The sequence below is a fragment of the Podarcis melisellensis genome, assembly GCF_964234715.1.
Source record: "Podarcis melisellensis genome assembly, chromosome: 3".
Lineage (NCBI taxonomy): Eukaryota > Metazoa > Chordata > Lepidosauria > Squamata > Lacertidae > Podarcis > Podarcis melisellensis.
Genome location: NC_138530.1, coordinates 66,760,545 through 66,782,851, shown reverse-complemented (window position 1 = coordinate 66,782,851; position 22,307 = coordinate 66,760,545).

Genomic DNA, 22,307 nt, shown 5'->3' with positions numbered 1-22,307 from the left:
GTTCTGCTAGATCCCGCTTCTGTTGCGCCCAAGTCCGTTATTTGTTCTTTGGCTCCTTCTGCAGTCTTTCTTTCATGTGCTTTTACGCACACGCTCTGTCTCCGGAGTCTCTCTCTCTCTCTCTCATATCGGGTTACTCTGCTCGGAACTCAGGACTAATTGTTGTGCTCGCGATCGCGCTTGGAAGAGATTTGCTCCCACTCTTTTCTTGCCTTGCGTTCATTCGCGGAGCGAGACGCTCTCCTTCCCCAAGGCTGAAACTGGAAAAGGTAGGTCGCTCCCTTGCTCGCTCCCTGCCAGTCCAGTTCCCGCTTCAAACTTGTTACAGTATTAACGGTTTTAAGAAAAAGGAAACAAACTCGCAAGACGTTTCATCTTGCGAAGCAAGCCCATAGGGAAATTCGTCTTGCGAAGCAACTCAAAAAATGAAAAACTCTTTCGTCTTGCGAGTTTTCCGTCTTCCGAGGCATTCGTCTTGCGAGGTACCACTGTATTTATTAGTCAGCAATTACTGAGTGCAGACGTTTGCCATTTTTATTGAGTAGTCAGCTATTTTAATGATGGTTCTGCATTGCTTTTAAAAGTTTTTATGTTGTGGTATGCCACCCCAGTGTTTAGGGAGAGGGTGGTATAGTAACGTGTTTATAAATAAGTCTAACTGCCTCTTTTGTGCTTGCTTGCTTTTTTTCTAAATGTGTTCTATGTGTTTCCCTTTAAAAATGCACAAAAATGTAACTGGATGAACTCAATGCTTTCCCCATGAGGAACTGAGAGAGATCAGACTTCAATTGGCAAATAAAGCAAATTATTTTAAGCAACTTGTCTCCAGTGTTCTCCATCACCATAAGGAAATTAAGCCCTGTATTATTCCTCCTGAATCATCTCACCAGTCAGGGCAGTGGGGAGCATACAACATGACTATGTGCATTGGTGCGCATGGTGACTCTTAATCAGAATAACTAGATCCTCAAATGTTGCTTATAACAATGCCCTTCTAGAATAAGAACAGTATGCATAACAGACATCCATCAAATTTCCTCATATTCATACATTTAGTCAACCTGCTGGTGTTTGGGTTTGGATGAAAATATGGCAGAGAGAACAAAATGAGCAGTGAGGCTATTTCAATTCCCATTGCCCCAACAACGCTGACACAGATTCCGAAGCTATGTGAGTTGCTAGTGCATATCCAGGCTTAAGTATGCCTAAGGACCTTTTCTGATTTATATTGAACTGCTGGTAGGAAAGTCATATCTCAAAGAAATTTTGAAAAAAAGAAGAAGCTCTTATTCCCCTTCACCCTCATTTTGAAATTCAGATCTAAAAGCCACTTTTGAGAATCACGGCGAGCAAGACTAAATGTTATGTCTTGCAGATAAGAATTATGGCAGTCATTTTATATACTAACTTGACAAATTAGATAACTTGTGCCCTGTTCAAGGTTATGAAAGCTTTACATTCAGTATCAGCCATTCTTGGGAATGCAAAAGTAATTTAAAAGTAGGGATAATGAAAGATCCATTTTGTAAGCAGACCTGAATTGGAAAACTATGTTTTAATATTGCCCCCTCACACATTCCTACCACTTTAAATTTGAGTCCTTTCAACCAGGCTTTATGCCTCAATACAGATCACTTCCTGGTGCAACTGGACTTCTCTGCGACCCATCCCTTCTGCAGGGAGGTGGGACCAATTCGGATGGTCTGCCCCTGCCACTTAATGGATCCAAATGGTTTCCAGAGAGTAGTAGGGGATGCTTTATCCCATGTTGACGGCCTTTCATCTGATTCCCTGGTGGCCCGCTGGAATGTGGAGTTAACCAGGGCTATTGACTGTTTGGCTCCGAAGCGCCCTCTCCGATTGCATGGAGCCCGGACAGCCCCGTGGTTTTCCACGGATCTGAGGGCAATGAAACAATCGTTGAGACGGCTAGAGCGCCGGTGGCGGATAACTCATTCCAAATCTGACCGGACACAGGTTAGAGCTCAACGTCGAGCCTACCAAGTGGCAATAGCGATGGCGAAGAAGAATTTCTTCACTGCCTCTATTGCATGTGCAGAAAACAGCAGCAGGAGACCTTTTCAGGTGGTTCACAATTTAGTGGAACCACCTGCAACATCGGGGCCCAGTATGGGCCACATGTTCTCCTGCAATGATTTTGCAAAGTTTTTTGCAGATAAAATTGTTCAGATTCGGGAAGAAGTGGACTCCGCCGTGGGAGCAGGGCCAGGGTGGGAGAGTGGGAATGGGATCAATTCCAATTGGTTACCTCCGAGGATGTGGACAGGCTGCTTGGACGAGTGAAGCCAACCACCTGTCTCCTGGATCCTTGCCGATCCTGGCTTATAAAAGCTAGCCAGGAAGGACTGGGCGATGGGCTTCATGGGGTGGTGAATGCTTCCCTCCATGAGGGAGCCTTCCCAGACCCGCTGAAAGAGGCGGTTATTAAACCGCTTCTTAAAAAACCATCTTTAGATGCGGCCACGATGGCCAACTATCGCCCAGTCTCAAATCTTCCATTCTTGCGCAAGGTGATTGAGCGAGTGGTTGCTGAACAACTCCAGGCACGCCTGGAAGAAGCGGACCATTTGGATCCCTTCCAGTCGGGATTCAGGCCTCATCATGGGACTGAAACTGCCTTGGTCGCACTGGTTGATGATCTCTGGCGGGCTAGGGACAAAGGTGAGAGCTGTTTCCTAGTTCTGCTGGATCTCTCAGCGGCGTTTGATACAATCGACCATAACATCCTTCTGGACCATCTTGAGGGGCTAGGAGCTGGGGGCACTGTCATACAGTGGTTCCGCTCCTTCCTCCTGGGCCGTGTTCAGAAAGTGGTGGTGGGGGATGAGTGTTCAGACCCCTGGGCTCTCACTTGTGGGGTGCCTCAGGGTTCTGTCCTCTCCCCCATGCTTTTCAACATTTACATGCAGCCGCTGGGAGAGATCATCAGGAGGTTTGGGCTGGGTGTTCATCAGTATGCAGATGATACCCAGCTCTTCCTCTCTTTTAAATCAGAACCAGTGAAGGCGGTGAAGGTCCTGTGTGAGTGTCTGGAGGCGGTTGGAGGATGGATGGCGACTAACAGATTGAGGTTGAATCCTGACAAGACAGAAGTACTGTTTTTGGGGGACAGGAGGCGGGCAGGTGTGGAGGATTCCCTGGTCCTGAATGGGGTAACTGTGCCCCTAAAGGACCAGGTGCGCAGCCTGGGAGTCATTTTGGACTCACAGCTGTCCATGGAGGCACAGGTCAAATCTGTGTCCAGGGCAGCTGTTTACCAGCTCCATCTGGTACGTAGGCTGAGACCCTAACTGCCTGTGGACTGTCTCACCAGAGTGGTGCATGCTCTGGTTATCTCCCGTTTGGGCTACTGCAATGCGCTCTACGTGGAGCTACCTTTGAAGGTGACTCGGAAACTACAACTAATCCAAAATGCGGCAGCTAGACTGGTGACTGGGGGCAGCCGCCGCTACTATATAACACCAGTCTTGAAAGACCTACATTGGCTCCCAGTACGTTTCCGAGCACAATTCAAAGTGTTGGTGCTGACCTTTAAAGCCCTAAACGGCCTCGGTCCAGTATACCTGAAGGAGTGTCTCCACCCCCATCATTCTGCCAGGACGCTGAGGTCCAGCGCCAAGGGCCTTCTGGTGGTTCCCTCATTGCGAGAAGCAAAGCTACAGGGAACCAGGCAGAGGGCCTTCCCGGTAGTAGCGCCCGCCCTGTGGAACGCCCTTCCAGCAGATGTCAAAGCGATAAACAACTACCTGACATTCAGAAGACATCTTAAGGCAGCCCTGTTCAGGGAAGTTTTTAACGTGTGATATTTTACTGTATTTTTGGTTTCTATGGAAGCCGCCCAGAGTGGCTGGGGAGGCCCAGCCAGATGGGCGGGGTATAAATAAATTATTAATATTAATAATAATAATAATATTTTCTTTTGTAAACACCAGAAAATCCAGAGGCCTGTTTTTTTTTTTCATAGAGGAAAGAGCCTCAAGTAGTTTACATCCACTTCTAGAGCCCACATTCATTATAATAATAAAGCCATGCAGCCAATGAGAAGACACGAGAAATCCTGTGGTCTGAAGTATGCAACTTGTCATCAACCTAGATTATGGATCCTATGGACCTTGTTTAAAGCTATAATCCTAATTTATACTAGGACACTCACCTGGAGGCCATTTCTCCAGGAAACTGTCATCCTATCCCATTTAGAGTTTTCTGCATTTGTCCTCCAGAGACAGCAGCCTTTCCACTTTATTAAAAACCCAGAATGTCCTTAAAGCACTCAGTATACTTTTCTGTACAGTTTAAAATCCTCAGAAGGGTGGAGTACCTTCTATATTTAGCAAAACAAGTACCTACAAATGACTGATACTGGCAAATATAGACCCTTGTCAACTGTCATTGAGCAAATGCCAATGGAGAATGTGTATATAATTTTCTGTGTGGGTTTAACAGCTGTGCATATTGGTATGTATACTACAAGCCTCTGCATGGCTATTCTGGGGATAGCCAATGACAGATTACACTTTTACGATGCAGAAGAGCCAAGAATAAACATAAACTGAAGAACTAGGTCATATTTAAGCTTACCAAGTCAACAATTATTTTCTGTAAGAGAGAAAACAGCGAAAATCTATTATATCAAATCTTATTTTTAAAAATGCATGCAGTTAACCAAATGGTCTATTCACAAACATGGGAGGGTGTATCTGTCAATTTCAGTTTCTCTCTGTTTCTCATTATTCCACTCTTAAATTCAGTTCTCTATATTTCCACATCAGTTTTTTAAAAGTCCTTGTGAAAATTCACCAGCATTTTAGTGCAAATTTCTCCTTATGTGCACATTTTTGTATGCAACATCCCCTTATATAAAGCTTCTTTGCATGTCATTTTCAGTAATATATGCATTTTTATGCACACTTTACCCCAGCTTATACATTTGTATACACATTACGTGGCTGGAGAAATGCAGATCCTTTTCCTTCAGTTGAAGGTCCCTATGATGAAAGGCTAAATTCAGTACAGTAGTACTTTGGGTTAAGTACTTAATTCGTTCCGGACGTCCGTTCTTAAACTGAAACTGTTCTTAACCTGAAGCACCACTTTAGCTAATAGGGCCTCCTGCTGCCGCCACACCGCCAGAGCCTGATTTCTGTTCTCAGCCTGAAGCAAAGTTTTTAACCCGAGGTAATATTTCTGGGTTAGCGGAGTCTGTAACCTGAAGCGTATGTAACCTGAAGTGTATGTAACCCGAGGTACCATTGTATGTCCCTAGTCACACAACAAGTAAAGGTTGGCTCATAAGAAATAATCCAAAATCCATTTTAAGATTGTATCTGGCAGTTCACCTAAAATTAATTCCCACCTCTATTTATCTTTATTCCTGCATTCAGTCTACCAGGGAACCTGTGTCTTTCACCTAATGATAGAGTCACAACTGGTTTTGTATTTCCTGAAATGGAGATTTGGCCATTGCTATATTTTATCTTCCCTGTGGACCTTGGTGCAACCTGATACCTTCATAGCACCTCATTCGACTGTCATCTCCTTCTCCACTCAGCCTTACCATTCTTACAAGATTCAGACTGGGGGCATTACCAGCAGTAATCTCTCTCTCTCTGATTACCATCTAACCTGAGTTCTGGATAACTTGAATGCTTGTACATTATTTTTAATTTTTTGGGAGCTTTAAATGAATTACCTTAATATTGTGCTTAATGAGTCAGCCATCACCGAACAATAGGATAACAAAAGCTGTTTGTCAAAGTGTTTCCTTTACTCTCACATAACAGCAAGTTGTATGTGTGGAGCTGGAATCACCATGTTTACATCCACTGCTGCCAATAAGATGCCATAACTTTTCAGTTAAAGGAAAGGATTTTCTTTCCCAGCAGGTTCACATAATTCAAAGGACTCATTTTGTCATATTGTTGTTTGTCAGATATTTTCTTAGGAGTCACACAGGGTCAAGCTCTTATATAATGCTCCCCCCAGCATCCCGTACTTTCTCAAAATAATGCTAGTTGATTCTTGGTAAATTAAGCAAGAAAATGCAGATGGCTTATGCTAAATGTGCCGGTATTGAGCATATTGATTGAGTTTGGTTTTCTAGTGAAAAGTTTTACATTTCTTCTCTGACACCTTCAGTGGCTAAATGGGCTTTTAACTATAGCGAAAATGTGACTTTGTGCATTAAGGAACCTACTTTTCTTTTCTTGGTTTTACCCCCGCAACTGAAACTGGATTGCCAGAGGAATGGAGCAAATAAAGAAATTGATCACAGTAATGGATTTCGGCAAGAGCTCTCCTGAGTCTCATTTCCCTTGGCTTCTCTACTGCCATTTTTTTTGAAATGCTATTGTGGTTTGATTTCCCTACTAAATAAGAGATTTTCTTGATGGAAAGTTGCCTTTATGCAACAATACGGTTCATCACAAATGTATTTTGATGCTGTAAATTGAGAAAAGGGTTATTTTGGATTAAAAATTCAGCAGTTGTGGTGGATCAAAAAAATTTGTGGCTGGGGTTTCTCAAAGGTTAGGAAGAAACTATTGGTTTTTTTTTCAGAAAGTTGAGCACTGTTACTGTCCATGATGCACCCACACTGTTGTTTCAGGTCAGAGACTTTGACCAGACATAGAATTTAGTACATGTAGCAATTCTCAATTCTATTTTACTGATATGCAAAACAAAACCAGAACCTGCTATGGTAAGCTCCTTCTAAATCCCTCCCAAAAGCACTGACTGAAAGGAAAAGGATAGCCTTTGTGTGGTCATTTTCTGATTGGAAGCTAGAGATGTCTGTCATGCCGCCACCCCTCCTATGCCTCAGACTCTTTCCTCCTGGTGCTTTATATTTGTGAGTGGTTTCAAAATATGTATCAAAGTGGCCAGAAAAAAAGTAAAAACACCCTTCTGGGGTGGTTCTGAAGCAATAAGATTTTTCCTTCCTTGGTTTGAACTGCTTCAGAGTGACCTAAGTTACTTCAGATCAGGCCATTTCAGTTTGGTTTGTGCTTCATTTGAACTGAATGCACAACCGTATACTTTCTGCTCTCTTAAAATCTATTGTCTATCTCCAGCAAAACTATTTCACCTTGCTTCCCCTGAAATATAAATAGCTGCCTAACATTGCAAACAACTAGAACCTCAGTGTGTATTTGTTTGTCACTTTTGGATTTGTAAAACATCCAGGAAGACATATGTGGCTTTATTCTGAGCTGCATGGCATGTTAAGCTGGGAAAGGGTGACCTAGTACATGAAGTGGAAAATCTGTGGTTGGATCCCCCAGTATATTTTTCTTTCCTTAGAAGCAGCGCTCGGGGCCACAGAAGAGTCCTCAGGTATCCCTTTCCTCATGACCCCTCTTCCAAGCTACTATTAATCATGAAGTAGAAGGGGGAAATACACAGCCTTAGTGCCTATCTTTAATCCATTCAATTGAAAAATTAATTCTTCTTACCACTATGGCCAGAATCTGACCTGGGTCCCTCACAGCTCTTGTTGGGTGAAGATTAGCAAACTGGGATATCTGATCATAGGTTAGGGTTAGGTAGGATTGAGTGTTAGCTGCTGTTGTTGTTTATTCTGGGAAGTAAACAAGATCTACTAGGACTATTTGCCATTGGTGTTAAAAATTAATTATGGTTTGAGGGAGGAACTAAAGAACTAGCCCTTCCCACAATGCTGCACTTTCCCCACAGTTTAGAGCTGCAGAGTTAAGAGCTGCAGACCACATAACACCAGTCCTGAAAGACCTACATTGGCTCCCAGTACATTGCTGAGCACAATTCAAAGTGTTGGTGCTGACCTTTAAAGCCCTAAATGGCCTTGGCCCAGTATACCTGAAGGAGCGTCTCCACCCCTATTGTTCAGTCCAGACACTGAGGACCAGTGCTGAGGGCCTTCTGGTGGTTTCCTCACTGCAAGAAGTGAAGTTACAGAGAAGCATGCAGAGGGTCTTCTTGGTAGTGGCGTCTGCTCTGTGGAATGCTCTCCCATCAAAGAGATAAACAACTATCTGAATTTTAGAAGACATCTGAAGGCAGCCCTGTTTAGAGGAGATTTTAATGTTTAAAGTTTTATTCTGTTTTTAATGCTTTGTTGAAAGCCGCCCAGAGTGGCTGGGGAAACCCAGCCAGATGAGCGGTGCATAAATAATTTATTATTGTTATTGTTATCTTTTCCATTGTGGAAAACTTCCACTTTTCCTTGGTGTCAGCTGGAAAAGAGTGTGGAACAGGAGTAACCATTTCTCCTGGCTCCATACCAGCAAGTCAGCCACTGTTGCTGCTAATTGATGGTAGGGGTGGACAGAAACCAGGTTTTCTTCAAAGATTTGCTGAATAGGTAAAAGGCCAATGAACCTGTATGTCCTGTTCCAAAATCAGCCTTAAGAATGCTAGGGGGAGGTTTGGGCGATGGAGTCATGATGCGTAGTGAGAATTGTTTGTGCTTAAGTACTAACATGAAGAACAAACCCTGAGTGCTCACTGGAAGGACGGATCCTGAAGCTGAGGCTCCAATACTTTGGCTACCTCATGAGAAGAGAAGACTCCCTGGAAAAGACCCTGATGTTGGGAAAGATGGAGGGCACAAGAAGAAGGGGACGACAGAGGATGAGATGGTTAGACAGTGTTCTCGAAGCTACAGCATGAGTCTGACCAAACTGTGGAAGGCAGTGGAAGACAGGAGTGCCTGGCGTGCTCTGGTCCATGGGGGTCACAAAGAGTCGGACACGACTAAACGACTAAACAACAACAAGTACTAACACATAGTTGACAGAACAGAGGCATTCAAAGGGAAGAGGTTATTGTCTATAGTGTTTGCTTGCAAAGTAACAAGGTTTAATGCTTGGGATACTTTCATGTCCAAGATACATTACAAAAAAAGGGGGAGGGATGGCAAATTGTTAACAATCCTGTGAGAAAATTCTCCCAGCAGTTCACAGGACAAACGCGCTGTAGTGACAGGAAAGCAAAACAGAATCCCACACAGGAAGTCAATGGATCTATGTATGGCCTTGGGGATGTAAGAAGCACAGCGTGCTCTGGTCAAGAGGATGCCCGCGTGTAAACAGGAAGTTTTTGCAGGCACGGCTAAGCCTTTCAATGTGCTCTACGATGCACTGAAACAAGTAATGGGCTGCTGGTGGTGATGATAATTTGCACAAACACACTAATGGGATATTGTTTTGACCTTTTTTGGTACAGGTGATATAACTAGAGCTTAATTTTGGAGACCAACATGGCCCAGCAGTATACGGGCGCAGATGTGGAAGTGGTAACGCAGTCCTCAAGACTACATGGGGGTTTTTTCTGACTTGGTTTCTTGTCAAACTGGGTTTTTTGTTTGTTTTGTTTGTCTTGTTTTGTTTCTGCAGCAATTCAAGCAGTGTGGAGGGAAAGCTGAAACTAGTTTCTGGCCAAAATGTACGCCACATCTTCTCTCAACCATTCGCCATAAATTAATAAGAAAAGGAGATGCATTATCAAGGGGAGGGCGGTAAAATTCTCGTGGGTCAAGTGCAGCTGGGCTTTTACTGGGCTGACTTTAATAGAAATGGACCAGAAATGGACTGATGGGTGATCCCATAGTAATACTAGCTTGCCTGATGTAACCATCACCAAGAAAATTATGTGAAACATTTCTGAACACTTGAAGTGTGCTCACTATTGCGCAGGCAGGCAGAGACCCCCCACCCCAACCTAAGGCTGGCTCCCGTGTGGAATAAAGACACACAATACTGTGCTATGGGATTAAAATTGGCCACAACTTAAAATTGGCCACATCCCTCCCAGTCCCCAGCCGGGGATCTGGGGAACATCAGGGTTATCCAGATCGAGCGGGGATTGGAGACCAATGACAGCCTCTCAGCGTATGGCCAATGACTCCCCTCAGAACAACCCCTTTAACGGGGAACCCTGGGATTGCCGCCACAGGGGTGACATGGGTCACCGCTTCATGCCCCCCCCCATTTTAGGGAAGAAAGACTAAAGAATTCCACCGAAGGCCTGAAACCACCAAAGTTGTGACATTTTGCTACAGGGAAGGCAAAACCTGCCAATTCAGGAAAATTCCTTTCTGGCCCTTTAACAGCAACCAATACGTAGCAGCGCCAGTATACCTGCGAATAAGAAGTTAACCTGCAAAAGAAAGCTTAACTGAGGGAGGGTGGGATGGGAGAAGCTCTGGAGCTGACTGTGATCCCCCAGGTAAGTCCCACCCCCTACCTGGCCAACTCCCCTGGCCACACCTCCCCCACCCGGATTGGTTGACTGTCTGAGGTTGGGCAGGAACCTCCAGGTATCTAGCCGGGGGAGGGGGAACAATACCAGGCAATACTGTTAGGAGCAGTGTAGGATCAGGAGTGCTGTGCGCATCTGCGCAAAGTACGCCCCCCATTTGATGTGGGGAGCGGTCATTCTTTGGCGACCACTCATAGCCGAGTAAGATTGTCTTCCATCAACACGGTTTTAACCATGAGTCTATAAGTGACTGTGGAGGCCAATTCTGGACCCACATGTCCTTCCACAGTGGGGACATTGGTTCCCGGGTGGGAGTTGATCACGGTGTGGATTTGCCAAGCGTGCCTTCCTCTTAGCACGTTTCTCCTTATTACAGCTCCATCACTTCCATTTATCTGATATTGCTCAACAAATTACCACTTCTTCGGCCTTCTAGGGGGACAGTGGACACGATTTTCACTGCTCAACAGTTTCAGGAAAAATGCAGAGAGTAAAACCAACCCTTGTATATGGCGTTTATCATGGAGCGTATTAGTTGGTGGACTGTCCAGCAGTCATCGCGCTCGTCATAGCTCTGGTAAGGAGCACATCACAGCAATCTTTAGCATGGACACTATTACTGGTTGCTGGATACAGAGAACAGGGAAGCTCAGCAGCTTTCACAGAACTTTTTAATGCAGCCTTCTCTACCCCTGGTCACAAGATCAGTAAAAAGTGGTAATTTGTTGAGCAATATCAGATAAATGGAAGTGATGGAGCCGTAATAAGCTCATATAATAGCAGCAGGACTTCAGGTTTTTCAGTGATGCTGGCAGCCAAAATTTAGTGAATTGGACATGAAATTCCTAGGTTTGATGTTTGCCGGAAAAAGCCATGCCTGTGAAATTGTAGGTTTTTAATTGGATGTTATGAAAGTTCATGCCACACTGAGTTGTTTTCAACCTGTTGGTAAGTTCTAATCAGGCAACCTTTTAATCTGTGCAGGGCAGCTAGAGGTCAGCTCACCCTTCTTACAACAGTATTAAAGGGAAAGTATTTCAAGGGGAAAGGGAGCTGTAACTTGCCGGACACTTTCAAGCCGAAGCATCTTTTTAAGTGCTGTTGCTCAGCATGTTGGGGGGGGGGGAATCTGTTTTTTAAAATTGTGTGATGTGGCACAGGACATCTCATTCCAGACATCTGCACTGATTTATTAGCTGGCATTCATTTTACTGACATTTTGCTGTAACAGCCAGAGAGCGCTTAAATGCTTGAATTTAATGAAGCCTAATTTCTTTCTGATGGCTGATGATGCACAAGCGTCATTCAAAGGATTCAACCCTACCCACATTTTCTTGGGAGGCGGACTCGACAAGGTTTATTTTTGAGGATGCCTGCCAGACAGACACAAGAGAAGGGCAAGAAGAATTAAATAATACAAAGCAAAAATGGGAAAGGAAGGGGGCTTCACTAAAAACACTTGTACCCATAATAGTTCCCTGATTTCAGTTGGAACTAATTATCATTTAGACTTGAACAGCACAATCCTATTATGCATATTCAGTCAAAAAGCATAGGGACTTCGAAGTTGCCTTTTTCTTTTTATATAAAATAGCTTGCTAGCTTTGTTTGTTTGTTTGAAATGAGAAGTATTCCAAATTAAGAAAGCATCCAGAATCTCGTGAAGTAATAGATAGATAGACTATTGTCTCTCTTTTGTCACAGGCATCATTGATACCGTTCACTGTTGTTCTAGGTGAGTCCTTGCTAAGTCCTGGTCAAGAGCCTCTGCTGTCTAGGATAAAGTGGTGTGGATCTGGCCAGACTAGATCCTGGTTCATATTAGTATTTCTAAGATAAAGAGACAGAGATATCTTAGTGCTGTCTGGTTTTACACTTGTCATTTAATAAGAGAGCTTCAAACTCCTGCACTGCCTTAAATGTAGTATGGTTTCATGGTTACCCCCTCAAAGCATCACTGAAACATTTCATGCTCATCCTGGAACATCTGTGACAATAAAATTTACCACATTGTCTACTCTATAACATGTCTCAAACACTTCCGCCCTGCTTGTGTTTTATAGAAATCCAACCGTTTTCTTTACTACTCTAAATAAAGTGCTCATAAAACACTCTATAGTCCTCTTAATGTGATCCTGGGTTGCTTTGTCCTCTGCTATTGATGTTGGACGTGTGTGTGTGTGAGAGAGAGAGAGAGAGAGAGGAGAGAGAGAGAGAGAGAGAGAGAGAGAGAGAGAGAGAGAGAGAGAGAGAGAGAGAGAGATATGAAGTGAATTTCATGCAATTACCTTACAGGAAAAGAACTGTGCATTTTTATTAGAACAAAATTAAAATCGGACATAGTGTTTAGTTCTTAGAAGTAACAGCTATCCCAAACCCGAAGAATCTAAACAAAAAAAATTCCTTCCAGTAGCACCTTAAAGACCAACTAAGTTAGTTCTTGGTATGAGCTTTCGTGTGCATGCACACGAAAGCTCATACCAAGAACTAACTATGCACACGAAAGCTCATACCAAGAACTAACTTAGTTGGTCTTTAAGGTGCTACTGGAAGGAATTTTTTTTGTTTTGACTATGGCAGACCAACACGGCTACCTATCTGTAACCGAAGAATCTAGGCTGTAATAAATAATGACAGCTTATTTCATTCCTGGCTGCCCATTAAAACAATCTTTACTAATTTTTATAAATAACAGTAATCAGCTTCAGTTGACTAATGAGTAGCTATTTATTTACCATTAAGATATGCTGCCTAATGCACTTTCTTGTACCTTCAAGTCAGTTTAAGCTATTCCCATTTTTAAAAAACTGACATTAGGGAGGGGATGACAACTTTGAAATACTGATTCTAAGGGGAGATTATCAAATAACCAGGTCCTTTTCTTTTTTTTAACATGGTTCTTCCACTTTTCTACTGTGGCATCTCTACCACTCAAATATCCACAGGTTTCTTTGTCGAACTGATATCTAGATTGTAAAAGGCATGCTGACACTTAAAACTTGTGTTGCTTTGCAGCAGGGATGTGTGTCTTTTTAGTGAAAATATGATTTCACCTGTATGGACTTCTACCCTGATATGTTAAGAAGTGAAAACAGTGACCTAATTCATCTGCAAGGAAAAGAAAATCAAAATCTTCAGAATTTTTAAAATTATTGTTTTGTGTCCCATTTGTCTTTCCTCTCCAGTCTTAAAGCACTTTTTGTACAGCATGAGTCTGTGCCCAGAATTTGAGTGTGTATGTTTTTGAAGAAAAGCTTGGATTCCTCAGAACAATTGGGGGCTTATCCTCCACAAATGGATTTAAACCATTCCCACTGGATTTCACACCAGCAACCTTTCAGTTTCAGTGACAATGGAGAATGGAGAACTTGAAGAACAGACACACCTCATTAGTTCATCCAGACAGGGAGAGCTGTGTTTTCCTTCACTAAAATTCTTTTTATAGGACTTTCACTTACACTTCGTACAACTATTTAACGGGATAGTTGTGTGTGTGTTTTCCCCACACAGTTTTCATATTTCTTCCCTTGGCTCCAAAGCAATCAAGCAAAATCATGGATATATATTTTAAAAGATGGTCACAGTCAAGCCAAAGCTAGGCATTTGTAGCTTGTGTCAATTAATACTATCTTCAGGTAATGCTGGACACCTTAAAATATTTCATTTTATTATGCAACATATATCAGTAATCAAAATTTAAATGCATTGATGTTATTACTGCTCCAGCTTTTGAAACCAGATGCATCTCTTTATGGAATCCCATGCCCTGCTTCACACTTAGAATATTCCATTTCCTAACCATGCACATGCAAGACCTCTGCATGTGGATTTCTTGTGTTTGGAATCTTGCCCACGAACTGTACTGTGTGCACAGCTTTTCCTGAAATTCGGAAATGATTTACAAGGATGGGGATAAAAAGGAAGGAACCTGTGCTTTTATGTATGTAATTTTCTCAGAAAATAAAAGAACATTGTAACTACATAAAATAGCAGCTCATTCAAAATTATAACAATTGCTATGAACAACACTTCAGTTTCCTCCCATTGTAACACCAACTTCCTGAGTGTGTGTATGTCCTTCTAATCATAATAACTTGGCACATGACTGTTATGGCCACTGACAAAAAATGATCTATTCCTTGGGGTTGGGTTGGTTTTTTTTGTTGTTGTTTTGTGTAGCGTGGGTACCATTCCCCTCCCCCACACAAATGCATACACATAGGATGCATGTAGTGGATATCCTGGTTTGGGCCACAGGCTGAGAATCCCCTGCAGATCTGTTTCCCATAAGTGGCAGCATCTATTGTTATGAACACAATGAGCCCATGAGAATCATGTGAACTGTATTTGGTGAGCAATTGTAGATATGGCAGCTGTGACGTTTGCTGCAGGGAAAACCTGTCACATCTTGCTCCTTCCTGTGGGAACTTTACTTCCTAAAGTTTATAAATACTTTCAGGTGCGACATAGGATGGTCTTAATTTTAGCAAGAAAAGGAAAGCCATTAAACAGGAAAGACATTGACACACAAATGCCATCTGCGATTCACAAGTATTCCATACTCAGAAAAAAACACTGAAGATTTCAGCTGCTCTTCTTTTGAACTGTGCAGTTCATTAAAAGCAGGTAAACCATCCATTTAATATACATTTTAATGGAATGTATATGAAACCAGATTTAGGTCAAACTTTAGGAAGAATGTCTTAAGAAACAATGGGCTGTATTCAACTAAAGCCTTTTCAGTGTTGACCCACTTAAATTAATAACATTAGTCATATATATTAAATTCAATAGGTCTACTCTGAGAAGGACTAGCATTGAATACCACCTTACGAAATGTCCAAGTATGGAAAAGGCTTGCCTAAAAGGTGCTAGACTACCTTTGAGGTATTTTAAGCAGAAACCAGGTGGCCACTTAACAGGGATGCCATAAGAATGATTTCCCTGTGTTGGCAAGGATTTGGACTGCATAACCTTTGACATCCCTTCTTAGCTCTATGGGTAATATCCAACTAGGCCAAACCCAGGGTAGACCCATTAAATCTATCTGAGTTAGGTAAATACATTGGTTTCAAATATCGTACCAGCATTGGATATCACCCGATGATCTTATGACCTTCCAAGAGCAATGGAAAAAGAGAGGACTAAGTTCCTTCTCAAGCCGAATCGCCTCAGGTAGGCTCATACATGCACACCCATTGCTTAAATGCAGATGTTCCTGCATATGAGCTCACAATATGACTCTCACAATTGTCTTCTGTGCTCTGCAATGTAGACTTTACATCTCATCCACGTTATCAGCCTTTGCCTTCACCTACAAGCATACCGTCACCTTGAGTCCTGGCTTTTTCTGTATGCAGAAGGGGGAACAGAGAAAAGATTAAAACAAAAAGCAAAAAAAAAACCTTGTGTTGAAAATGTAAGTGTCCACTGAATTGTCATAGAGCTGTACCAAGCAGAGCAGCAAAAACTGATCTGACAAGATCAAATTTTATATCGACTGTCTTGTGAGATTTTTTTTTAAAAAAAAACATCGGAAATGTGCACAACTATTGTTATGCTTCTGTCTGCTTCTCACTTAAGACAGGAAGCGGGAATGTCACTATAAAAATAGACCTTCTTGAGCTATGTTGAGTATGCCTCAGCCTGCTTTCTCATTACTTCCTCCTCAGTTTCTCTGCCAGAAAGTAGGAACAGTAAATGAAGCTAACTGGAAGTGATGCTTACATTTTGCACTACCATCGCATAATTGCCTATGTCTAGAGACAGGATAACCAAACATGGGTGGCTGAAGTTGCCACCGCGTGAAACTTGGGGCTGTGAGGTGAAAGATACAGCAGTGCATAAGAGGCTGAGCTCAAATTTCACCTCAGCCTATTTTCATGCCTAATGGGGCAGAAAAACAAGACTGGATTTCTTGAGGTTTGAGTATGTTGCGTGGCTATTCCCTCCCCCCCACAGGTGTAAAGAATAAAGACACAGGACACAAGAATTTAAGTTAATGGGCGAAAATGGCCACAACTTTATTGATTACAGGTAAGAGAGGTATTGGCTTTAGGCATTGGCCCCTAACCGACTATCCGGTCTAACCGGGAAGGGTTAAACACCAACAGGGGGAGCTACCTGAGATGCGTATCCCTAGGCGCTCCCCGAGGGGTTACCGCTCGGGGGCGCGCTTTAGGCCCTAGCCTCCGTAGGTTTCGGACGAGGCGTCGCCCCTCGGAGTCCTTTAACGAACTACCCTTCAATCATTGGGGGAGGTGATGGCGCTCCTCCCCCCCGACCTCATTTGCATGACAATACCCCGGCCAATGCCTACCGCTAAAACCGGGCAAGTTGTGACGAATTTGCTACGAGGTAGGCGAAAAACCAAGTGGCTCACGAACCAGCCAATTAGCCAAATGGGAAAAATTCCTACCTGGCCCCAAACGGCAACCGGCCGAAGCCCATAGCAAGGTCGATGGCAGAACCTAAAGGGTGGGTGGGTGGGAAATCGCGCTCGCTGCCAGGGAGAAAAGGGGCGAGCCGGTGGCTGCCCCTGACCTTATGAGGCCTCTAGGAGGCCCGCCCCTGCCGCCAGCCGATTGGCTGGCGCGCGGGGGTGTGACTGGGGAATCCCTGAATCCCGCGAGGCTGACCTCAGCCTCGCCGGAACGTGGGGGGTGACTGGGGAAACCCTGTAATCCCGCGAGGCTGACCTCAGCCCCGCGGGAGTGTGGGAGGGGTCGTGAACCCGCAACTCCACCCCCTCCTGAGGATCGGTAGTGGCATTTTAAACAGCCATAAGGAGCTTTGGTTTTGATGAGAGTAGTGGCACTTCAGTGGGGTTCCCATACATCCGGAATTTTCCAGACATAGCTGGTATTCAGCCCTCATAAACATCGCTGACATGTTCAATACTCAAGCTCTAGTCAAAGCTGCTTTAAATTTAAGTGAGGGTATCTCCCTCATCTGTTACAGCCCTAATTATCCTTTGTCGTATTTATTTTGAACATCTCAAATGTGTTGGATAAATAGTAAGTGGTACTAAGTTTTGCTCATTCTGTACATGTAATATTTTGCTCAAGGAACATTTAACATTTTGCTCAAGGGACTACTACAGCAGCTTAAAGCATGATTCCAAATAATGGTGCACTAAATTTTGGCAAGGGAAATAATACAACATTTTAAAAGCCACCCAAAGAACTGGCTGTATCCTTCATTACAGCACACCTGGCCTATAATGTGCTGAATCACAAGTTCTCACACTTCAGCATTCTGCCCCAAAATGGTGAAGCTCCTGTGAAGACACATTCTTGTGGTTAATGCTTCACATCTGTGCAGATGAAACAGATCGAGTGGCTTCATATTTCAGTTATTGCTTCAGGACACAGTTTTAAACATATGAACGTAGAAAGGTGGCTTCTAATATAAAAGGGATATCCATTATGGCTTTTGTGTCCCAGTTTTTTCGTAAAGTAGAAATCGGTGATAAAGCCTTTCCTGAACTACACCAGTTCAGACTGCAGATAAGGGCTGGAATATATGGATGCATCTCCCCCCCTGCAAAAGATCCTTTGCATGTAGAAATCTAGCATGTCAAGAAGAATTCAGCCTAGCCTTCTCTCAGGCTTACTTATTTTCTTCGTGCACACAGTATTTTTGGACCAGGAATAGATAGATAGATGATAGATAGATGATTGATAGAGATAGATAGATGATAGATAGATAGATAGATAGATAGATAGATAGATAGATGATAGATAGATAGATGATAGATAGATGATAGATATATGATGATAGATAGATGATAGATTGATAGATGATAGATAGATGATAGATAGATAGATGATAGATAGATAGATAGATAGATGATAGATAGATAGATAGATAGATAGATAGATGATAGATAGATAGATGATAGATAGATAGATAGATAGATAGATGATAGATAGATAGATAGATAGATAGATAGATAGATAGATAGATAGATAGATAGATGATTGATAGATAGATAGATAGATGATAGATATATGATGACAGATGATAGATGATAGATTGATAGATGATAGATAGATGATAGATAGATAGATAGATAGATAGATAGATAGATAGATAGATAGATATAGAGATAGAGTGTCTGATTGCCAACCTTTCCCAGCTAGGCAACACAATGGAGACAAAAAGACAACATGGAAGTATGGGAGACAAAATGGAGACCAGCATGCAACAGTAGCACAATTCCCTTAATTTTGATTAGTTCACTTTATTACTGCCACTCATTACTGCCGCTTAAAATCTTTCTCAGCAGTCTTTCTGGCTGCTGAAATTTTGCCAGGCTTTGCTCACACAATTGTGAGCATAACAACACCACACTCCTAAGGACTAGGAACTTGCATTTCGTGCAAAAAATAAATGAAGGCTGCAATCCTGTACACACTTATGTGGCAGTAAACCTAGTTAGACTTATCTCTGAGCAGGCATGCATAGGATTACAGTTCAAAACTGAAATTCTCAGGGAGCTTAAAACAGGTGGCGCTTTATCATTACTTGTGAGAACTCACGGCATCTACAGCCCTGTTTATAGTAATTGTTTCATGCCCAGAGAACCAAAGAACAGGCCCAGATGTCTTAATAGAACCAATTTGTATTCCTTTTATTCACAGCGCCTGAGGGGGGCTAAAAAACTAACTGTCTAAAATGAAATCTCTTGGCAGGCAGACTTTATGCGGCATTTATTTTGTGCAGCTTTCATGCTCAGCTATGCGTAAGTAGTCACTGGAGTGACTTTGGAGGATTAAAGTCTTAAAAACCCATGGATTAGCATGTTCAAACATATCTTTCAGCTGTCAATAACTGGAAATTTTGAAAGCGTAGTTTTGTGAGTAGTAGATATATTGTGCTTTTTTCCATATTGTAAGAGACCCAAGGGAGAGTTTTGATTTGCATGTACTATCCAGCCATTACTCTCTTTAGAATCCTCAGAATCTCAGCTCAGAGATTCTCCAACAGAGAAACAGAGAGAGCAGGGCAACCTAAACACACAGCCAGCATTTTGAGATATCTAGGCTGCAGAGTGAAGATCTGAGCACTTTATACCAGTGGATCTTTAGTCAGACAGGAGGAGAATTTTCGAAAATGAACACATATATAATATAGGAATAATATCAGCCATTTGTTATCACAGAATTAGAGAATTGGAAGGGATCCCAAGGGTTACCTCGTCCCACCCCCTGCAATCCAGGAATCACAGCTAAAGCATCTCTGACAGATGCCCATTACACCTCTGCTTTGAAACCTCCAATGAAGGAGAGACCTTCCAAAGGAAGTCCATACCTTGCTCTTTTATTACATAACTGAGAAGTCATATCTGTCCTCTTCGTGTTACAGTGGTACCTCTGGTTACGAACTTCATTCATTCCAGAGGTCCTTTCTTAAGCTGAAACCATTCTTATCCTGAGGTGCGCTTTTGCTAATGGGGCCTTCAGCGCATGATTTCCGTTTGCATGCTAGGGCAAAGTTCACAACCGGGAGCAAAGTTCGCAGCCAGGAGCATCTACTTCCAGGTTAGTGGAGCTCGTAACCTGAAGCGTTCGTAACCAGAATCGTTCGTAACCAGAGGTACCACTGTACTAGTAAAAGGCAGTTGACATGAGTTTTTTTCTGCCTGGACTTTCCCAGTATTTTCAGAATTGTGTTTTAAAGTTTGGTTCAGCTTGTTGTTGTTGCTTTTAAACCATGAGTGTGCATTACACAATGTAACTGCTTCAAATACAATATGTAGCACTGCATTTAAGGTGTTACTATGCAGCTTTGATTGCATCACTTTCTGCAACTTGCCATGTGATTTTTAAACTCTATTTGTGGTTTCAACCACCTCCACTTATAGATAACCATTATACCTTACTCGATCCTATTGGATCTTTCAGCATCACGTTCAGTTCACTGATCATTAGGCCATGATACTCTTTGGGAACAGTATTCACAGAATAAGTACAGTGGTACCTCGGGTTACATACGCTTCAGGTTACATATGCTTCAGGTTACAGACTCCGCTAACCCAGAAATAGTACCTTAGGTTAAGGACTTTACTTCAGGATGAGAACAGAAATCGCGCGGCGGCAGCAGGAAACCCCAGTAGCTAAAGTGGTACTTCAGGTTAAGAACGGACCTCTGGAATGAATTAAGTACTTAAGCCGAGGTACCACTGTACTGCAAAAGCATCAGAACTCAGTTCCACACACATACCCCCAAATGATCCTTTGGAATCTTGTTATTTGAATTGACTGATGGGCAAGTGACTAAAGTTATGCTAGACATGTGTGGCGAAATGCCGGTACACCTTAATCTTTGATTGTCTGGTCATTAGTAGCAAGGTGCGTGCAGTGCAAACCTGTGCATGTTTACTCAGAAATAAATCCTGTTATATTCCATCTCTATAATTCTATGACTCTATTTTCTAGTCCCATCATTCCCAACCAGCATAGCGAAAGGTCAGGGATGATGGGAGTCCCATAACATCTGAAGGGCCACAATTTCCTCTGCTTTAGAGATATCAGCGATGAAGAATGCCCTTGCTTCCAAGCCTTTTTCAGAATTCTTCTAATAATTGTTTCCAGAAGCACTGTATGCTTCTATCCTGTTATCCATTAGCACACATTCTTAAGGGGGGGACCCACATTCCTAAACACCATAAAGTCACACTTCTCTCTCCCACCAAGAAAGATTTGGGGCTTCTTAGACATCATCTCCCCTGGCATAAAATTTACCCATGGCAGGTACATTTAATATTCAACCAACAGTATCCTGAAAGCCAGAGAAGGAGGCCTGGGGGCTAATGAGTTGAAATGAAATCTTTTGGTGGGCAGTTCTTGACAGTATGTGGTCCTTGATGCAATTTTCTTCTTCAGTCAATTCTACCAAATCTCCATACTCTGTAAACAACAGAGCCAAAGTTAAATGACTCAGGTGAACTCAATAAGAAACCGTAGTATTTACTCACTTAAAATAATCATAATCATCTGCCCTTTTTTTGAAAAAAGCAGTTCAGCTGAGGCAACCTGGGTTGAAAGCCAAATACTTCCCAATCCTGGATCATCTGGACAACATGAGGAAAGGAATTAGAAACTTGCACAAATAGCCAGATGTGGGTGGTGCTACTTTGAGTAGCAAGTGGGGACATCATCACTAGGAACAGCTTTTGGTCCCTTATAAACACCATCCAGATTGGCTCCTCAGTAGCCCAGTGTTGAGCTTATTATTTGATGACTTTGGTTCCTGATTGTGTAAAAATGCCAATTTGGTTCTCCTGCCTGCATGAAGATCTTCTTTGGAGGCCCTTCTTCCTAGCCATCTGAGGTGAGGTGTGTGGCAAGAAGAGACAGGTGCACAAAAAATAATAATTCCCACTTTGAAAAGGAATGGACTTTGTTTGGTTAGGAAAGTGACAGGGAAATGGACAGAAAAGTGTGAAATGGGTGAATGGTTATATAAATCCCCTGTAAGCAAATCAGGATGAATGTTCACTGTGTAACATTTATAACTGTGTGATGGATGCATTTTTGGGGAAGGGAACCTTTTCAGCAAAGGGCTTTTGGTCATATATGTGATGACTACACATTTCCAATAATTTAGAAGCTGTAAAGGTTTCATAGCTTTTCCTGTAGACATTATTAATTAGCCGACTGCCAGAATCTGCCAGAATAACCAAGGATTCCAGGAGTTAGCCATCATACCTAAACATTATTTGTGTAAATCGATGGAAGTGATGTTCTACGTTAACTGCAACAGAGAGAGAGCAGCAGACTTTTAATTCTAGTAGGACAAAGTATAGTCTCTGAGTGTCCTGTGTAGCTTATCTGAACCAACAAAATGCTGGGGAAAGAGAGGAGAAAACCCTGCCTCTCAGAGCTTCTCTGCGGATGGCCACGCTTAGCATGGACGACCTTGCGCTCCCTATCATCCGTTGCTGCAAAACTGCCAAAAAGGAAACAAATTGGTCTGGCCTTATCTGTATACCAAGGACCTTGAAACCTTTCAGCATTGTATTGTTTGAACTGGCAAGCGCAGCG